Source organism: Panthera pardus, unplaced genomic scaffold, assembly GCF_024362965.1.
Source record: "Panthera pardus isolate Hobbes unplaced genomic scaffold, ASM2436296v1 HiC_scaffold_123, whole genome shotgun sequence".
Classification (NCBI taxonomy): Eukaryota; Metazoa; Chordata; class Mammalia; order Carnivora; family Felidae; genus Panthera; species Panthera pardus.
In genome coordinates this window covers 426,868-434,021 of record NW_026526681.1, presented here as the reverse complement: position 1 = coordinate 434,021, position 7,154 = coordinate 426,868, and positions in this window count along the sequence as shown.

Genomic DNA, 7,154 nt, shown 5'->3' with positions numbered 1-7,154 from the left:
CTGTGCTGAAAACATCTTTCAACTAGCACCTGATTTCAGTCAGTCACCACCGTTTGAAAACTTAGGCAGGGTCTACGCGGCAAGTGACAAAGAACCTATGAAACGACAAAGCGAAGAAACTCTCTTTCAAGTAACACATCGCTTCACTACATTAGAAGTGGTGGACAAACTATGCGGGTCATGTGCCGACAGAACCGTACACTCAACTCTGTCGAAGTGCACTTGGCGAAAACCATCTTTCAAGTTACATCTTGTATCCCTACGTTAGAAGGGTTTGACAAGCCAGGCAGGGAACAACGAGGAAAGGGACATACACACGACCCTGTGAGAGAATACCGTGGACAAACCATCTCTCAACTAACATCTTGTATCACTAAGTCAAAAATGCGTGAAAAAGCAGGCGGGGCCGATAACGACAGGGCCGTATACTCAATTCTGCCAAACAACAAAGTGAGGAAACCATCCTCCAACTAACATCCTGTTTGACGTAGAAAACTTAGAAAATGTATGCTGGAAACGACGTGGAAGGTGACATATAGCAGCCACTGTGAAAGAATCCTGTGGAGAAAGCGTTTTTCCACTGTCATCATGTGTCACTAAGTTACAAGTGTTTCACTCTTTCAGCTCACACCTTGTTCACTACGTTATAAATGTTGGAAAACCCATGGAGGGCTTATGCGGAAAGTGCCTTGTATGTAACTCTGTGAAAAAAAAACAGTGTGGCAAAACCGTCGTTAAGAAAGATCTCGTTTCACAAAATTAGAAGAGTTTGAAACCCTATGCGGGGCGTACAGGGAAAGCGCTAGACACTCACCTCAGGGATACAAACACTTGGGGAAACAACCTTTCACTGAACGTCTGGTTACACTAAATTACAAGCGTTGAAAAACACATGCGGGGCCGAAGTGGAGAGTGCCGTACACTCCTTTCTGGGAAAGAACATTGGGAGGAAACCGTCGTTCACGGTCTACCCCGGGTCTCACTAAGTGAAACGTGTTTGGAAACCTATGTGAAGCCTACACGGAAAGTGCCATCACCTTGCGAAAAGCTTGTGGGGCAACGTTGTTTCAACTATCATCTAGTTTCACTAAGTTAAAATGGCTTCACAGCTATGCGGGATCTGTGCGGAAAGGGCCATATAGGCAACTCTGAGATAGACCACTGTGTGGAACCCATCCTCCAACTCATCTCTCGCTTCACTAAGTTAGAGGTGTTTGAAAACCACGCGGGGCCTACGCCGAAAGTGTCTCATACTCACCTCGGGACACAAGTCTATCTGGGAAGCATCTTTCTGCTGAGATCTGGTTGCACTCAGTAACAAGTGTTTGAAAACGCACGCAGGGCGTAGCAGGATGGTGCCATACACTCACCTCTGGGAAACTACACTGTGGGGAAGCCGCCTTTCAACTACCGTCTGGGTTCGCTGAGATAGGAGTGTTTGAAAACCTAGGAGAAGCCTAACGGCTAAGTGCCACATACTCAACTGTGGGAAACAACAGTGTGCTGAAACGATCTTTCAGCTAACATCTGGCCTCACGAATTGAAAACGGTTTGAAAACTATTCGGGGTCTAGGCGGAAAGTGCCAGGTACTCAGCTCTGTGACACAAGAGCTTGGGGAACCATCTTCCAACTAACATATTTCACTAAGTTAGAAGTCTTTGAAAACCGGGCGGAGACTACACCAAAAGTGTCATACAGTCACCTCTGTGAGTCACTGTGGGGAAGCCATTTTTCCAATAACGTCTCTCTTCACGAGGTTGGAAGTATTTGAACACCCGTGCAGGGCCGGCGTCAAAAGTGCCACATAGTCAACTCTGAAACAACACTGTGGGGTTTCCACGTTTCAATTAACCTCTTCTTGTTCCACTTAGAAGTGTTTGCAAACCTATGCCGGTACTACGCGGGAAGTGCTATAGGCTCAACTCTGTAAAACTCACTGTGGTGAAGCCACAGGCTTCACCCCACAGCCAAAGGGCATCTGGGTTCACTTGTTGGAAGTATGTGAAAACCTATGGGGGCTTATGCGGAAAGTGCCCTATGCTCAAGTGTGTCAAGCAGCTTTTGGGGAAACCACCTTTCAACTAACATCTTGTTTCACCGTGTTAGAAGTGTTTCAAACACTCTCCTAGGAACCATGAGAAAAGTGACGTATACTCGACACAGCCAAATCGTACTGTGGGGAGAAACGGTCTTCCAACTCACATCTGCTGTCGCCAAGTTAAAAGGGTTGGAAAACTTCTGCAGGGCCTATGCGCAAGGGCCGTGTACTCCATTCTGTGAAACGACGCTGTAGGGAAACAATCTTGCGACTAACATCTGGTTTCACTGTGAACTGTCTGAAAACCTACAAAGTGCCATATAGTCAACTGTGTGAAAGAGCACTCTGGGTAAAAGGTCTTGTGACCACCTGATTTAGGACGTTAGAAGCATTTGCAAAACTACGCCGGGATGAATGCAGAAAGTGCCATATACTCAACTCTGTCAAGCTGCACTTTGGCGAAACCATCTTTCAACTAACACCTTGTGTCGCTACCATAGAAACATGTTTGAAAACCTATGGAGGGAATGATGTGGAAAGGGTCATATATACGCAGCTCTGTCCAACCGGGCTTTGGGGAAACCACCTTTCAAGTGACATTTGATTCAACTAAATTGGAAGTGTCTGAAAGCTCCTGTGTGGTCCAGACTGAAAGGGCCTCCCACTCTATGAAAGAACACTGTGGGGAAAACGTCTTTCAACGTTCTCTTTCACTAAGTCAGAAGTGTTGGAAACCCCATGCGGGGATCGATGGGGAAAGTGACGTTGTGAGAGAGTACTGGGAAGAAACCATCTTTCAACTGGCATCTCGTCTCACTGAGAACTGTTTGAAAACATATGCACGGCCTACAAAGTGTACTAGAGTCAACTGTGTGAAAGAACACAGTGGGGAAAAATCATCTTTTAACTAACAGCTCGTTTCGCTCAGTTGGAAGTGTTTGAAGACCTATGTGGGGATCGAGGGGGAAGGTTACATACACCAGCCACTGTGAAAAGAACACTGTGCAGAAACCTTCTTTCAACTGATATCCTGTTTCACCTGGTTAGAAGTGTTTGAAGAACTCCGTGGGGGCTTATGCAGAAAGTGCCATGTACTCTGTCAAGTCCCTGCACGTTGGGACACCCTTTTGTGGAGAAACCGTCCTTCAACCACCATGTTAGAGTTATTATGTTATGTCTGAGTTACGTTCTGTTACAGTTACGTCATGTTATGTTATGTTATGTTATGTTATGTTATGTTATGTTTTCATGTTACGTTCTGTTATAGCTATTTGAAAACTTTATGCGGGGTCTATGTATAAAGTGCCATACACTCTGGCAAATAACACTGTGCGGAAACCATCTTTCAACCAAAATCCTATTTCACTACATTAGAAGTGTTGGAAAACCCACGTGGAGTCGACACCAAAAGTGCCATGTACTCAACCTTGTGAAACAACTGTGTGGTGAAACTATCATCTGCTTCCACTGTTAGAAGTACTTGAAGACCCACGCAGGGCCAACAACGAAAGTGCCGTCTACAAAACTGTATGAAGAAACACTGCGGGGAAACAGCTTGCCACTAAAATCTTATTCCAATCAGATGAAATTGTTTGAAAACCTATGCGGAGCTTATAATGAAAGTGCCGTACACTCATCTCTGTGAAACAACAGCTTATCTGAGAGTTTTATACTCAACTCTATGGAAGAAGACGGTGGGGAAACCTTTCACCTAACATGTGGTTTCTCGAAGCTAGACGTGTGAAAACCAGGTTGCGGCCTATGCAGAAAGTGCCTTACACTCAAATCTGTGAAAGCAGAGTGTGCGGAACCATCTTTCAACAAACTTTCGGTTTCACTAATTTGGAAGTGATGGAAAACTTATGATCGGTTAACTATGAGACAAGTTGCCATATAGTCAACTCTGTGAAACAACACTCTGGTGTGAACCTCTTTCAACGACCGTCTGATTTCACTAATTTAGAAGGGTTTGAAAACCCACGCAGGCAGCAATGGGGAATGTACGATTACTCAACTCTGTGCCACAACAGTGTGGTGAAACCATCCTTCATAACATCTTGCTTCCCTGCCAGGTGTTGTCACCATTTGCAGGGAATTTTGACGAGAGTGACTTATACTCTATTGTGTAAAAAAATGTGGAAAAATGGTCTTTCAACCGACATCCTCTTTCACGAACGAAGTGTTTGAAAACCCATGCTGGGCTTTTGAGGAAACTGCCTTAGAGCCACTCTGTGGGGAATCCATCTTCCAACTAATCTCTTGCTTCACTCTAATGAAGCATAATGGGGCTCGAAAACCATAATGGGGCTACAGTGCACGCGCCACTTACTCGACTCTGTGAAACAGCACGGTCGGGAAACAATCTGTCTCTTAATATCAGTTGCAAGTGTTTGAAAACAGATGCGGGGCCTATGCACGAGGATCATGCCATGCCTTCAACGTTGTGAAATAACACTGTGGGGAAACCACCTTTCCACTACCATCTCGTTCCTCTTAGAACGGTTTGAAAACCTATGAGAAGCCTAAAAACTAAGGGCCATACACTCAACTGTGTGAAACAACGACGTGGTGAAAAGATCTTTCAAATAACATCTGGTTTCCATCATTGAGAATTGAAGACTATTGGGGGTTATGCGGAAAGGGTCATATACTCAAATCTGTGACACAACATGTGGGGAAACCATCTTTCAATCAACATCTTGTATAACTAAACTGGAAGCGTTAGAAAACCCATGGGGAGCCTATGCCGAAAGTGCCATATACTCACTCACCTCTGTCAGCCTGCACTTTGCGGAAACCATCTTGAGAGTAATATCCTGTAGCACCAAGTTAGGAAGGAGCGTTTGAAAAACTATGCGGGTAAAAGGCAGGAAGTACAAGATACTGACAACTGTGGAACAACACTGTGAGAAACCGTCTTTCAACTCAATTCTTCTTTCATTTAGGTTAGAAGTGTTTGAAAACCTATGCGCGGCGTATGGGGAAAGTGCCATTCTTTCAACTAATATCTGATTTCGCCCAGGGTGAACTCTTTTGGAAACCTATGCACAGCCCACACGGTAAGTGCCATATGCTGAACTCTGTGAAACAACCCTGTGGGGAAACGATCTTTCAACTAACATTTCGTTTCCCTAAGTTAGAAGTGTTTGAAAAGCTCTGCGGGACCTATGCAGAATTGCCCTATACTCCACTCTCAAACTGAACTCTTAGGGAAGCATTTTTCAGCTAACATCTTTATGAAACTACGTGAGGAGCATTGTAAAACCTGTGTGGGGAACGATGTGGAAAGTGACATATACTGTGGGACCCTGTGAGAAAATAGAGTGGACAATCCATCTATCAATTATCTTGGGGCACTAAGTTTGAAGTGTTTGAAAACCTATGCACGGCTTATGGGGAAAGTGCCATATACTCGACTCCCTTCACATATGTGTGTGGGCAAATCCTATGTCATCTAACCTCATGTATCTCTACGACTGAAGGGTTTGCAACCGCAGGCGGGGCCTGCATGAATAAGGCCATATGCACCACTTGGGAAACACCACTGTGGGGAAACCATCCTTCAACTAACATCTTGTTCACTGAGAAGGGTGTGAAACTATGCGGAGCCTTTGCTGAAAGTGCCACGTACAGAACTCGGTGGAAACAACACTGTGGTGAAACGATCTTTCAACGAACATCTCGTTTCAAGCCATAACTCTGTGAAAAAGTTTGCGGGGTATCTGCCGACAGTGCCATATATTCAACTCGGTGAAACTGCACTTTGCAGGAAGGAAGGCTCTTTCAAGTAACATCTGGTATCACGAAGTCAGAAGGGTTTGAAAACCTATGTGGGAAATGATGAGGAAAGTGACACATACTGGATACTGTGAGAAAATACCGTGGACAATCCATCTTTCAACTAGCTCGTGTCACTAAGTTGGAAGTGTTTGCAAACCTAGGCGCGGCTTATGCAGAAAGTGCCGTATACTCGACGCTTTGAAAAAAAAGCACTCTGGACGAAGATTCTTTCATGAGTATGTAGTTTCAGAAAACTAAAGCAGTTTGACAAGCAACGCATGACCTACACGGAAAGTGCCATATACGCAACTCTGTGAAACAACGCTCTGAGGAAATGATCCTTCACCTAACATCTGGTTTCATTAAGTTGTGTTTGAATGCAAATGTTGGCCTAGAAGAATAGAACCATGTACTCAATACCGTGAAACAACAATGTGGTGAAACCATCTTCCGACCACCATCTGCTTTCACTACGTTAGATGTGATTGAAACACCTTACAGGGAGGAACACTTAAAGTGCCGTAAACTCCGCTCTGTCGAACACTGCTGTGGTGAAACATACCTTCAACCAACCTCCGTTTCATCGAGTGACAACGGTTTGAAAAGCTATGCGGGACCCACAGGACAAGTGCCATATACTCAACACTGTGAAACAACACTGTGGAGAAACCCTATTTCAACCAAAACTTCGTTTCACTAAATTAGAAGTCTTTGAAACTCTATGAGCGACAGAGACGGAAAGGGCCATCTATTCAACTCTGTAACCAACAATACTGTGGTGAAAGAAACTTCAACTAACACTTGGTTTCACTGAGAGAACTCTTTGAAGACATAGGCAGGCCTACCCTGTGTCATACATTCATCTCTGTGAATCGACACATGGTGAAACCATCCTTCAGCTAGCATCACGTTTCACCCTGAAGTGTCTGAAAAGTTATGCGCGGGGCTATGCCGACGGTGCCATGCACTCAATTCTGTGAAATTGGACTTTGCGAAAACCACCTTTCAGCGAACATCATGTATCGTTACGTTGGAAGGTTTGAAAACATGCGCAGCTTATAGGAAATGCCAGAGAGTCAACTCTGAAAAACCACTGGTGAGAAACTGTCACCGAACATCTGCTTTCACGTCGTTAAAATAGTTTGAAAACTTAGGCATGACTTACAAGGAAACTGCCATCTACCCAAATCTGTTAAGTAACAATCTGGTGAAGTTGTCTTTCAATTAACATCGATCTGGTTTATATGAGTGGCAACTCTGGAAAACTCTCTGGGGTCAACATGGTAAGTGCGTTTGTAGGCACTGGCTTTGACAACCTATGCAGCTCCTGGCCGG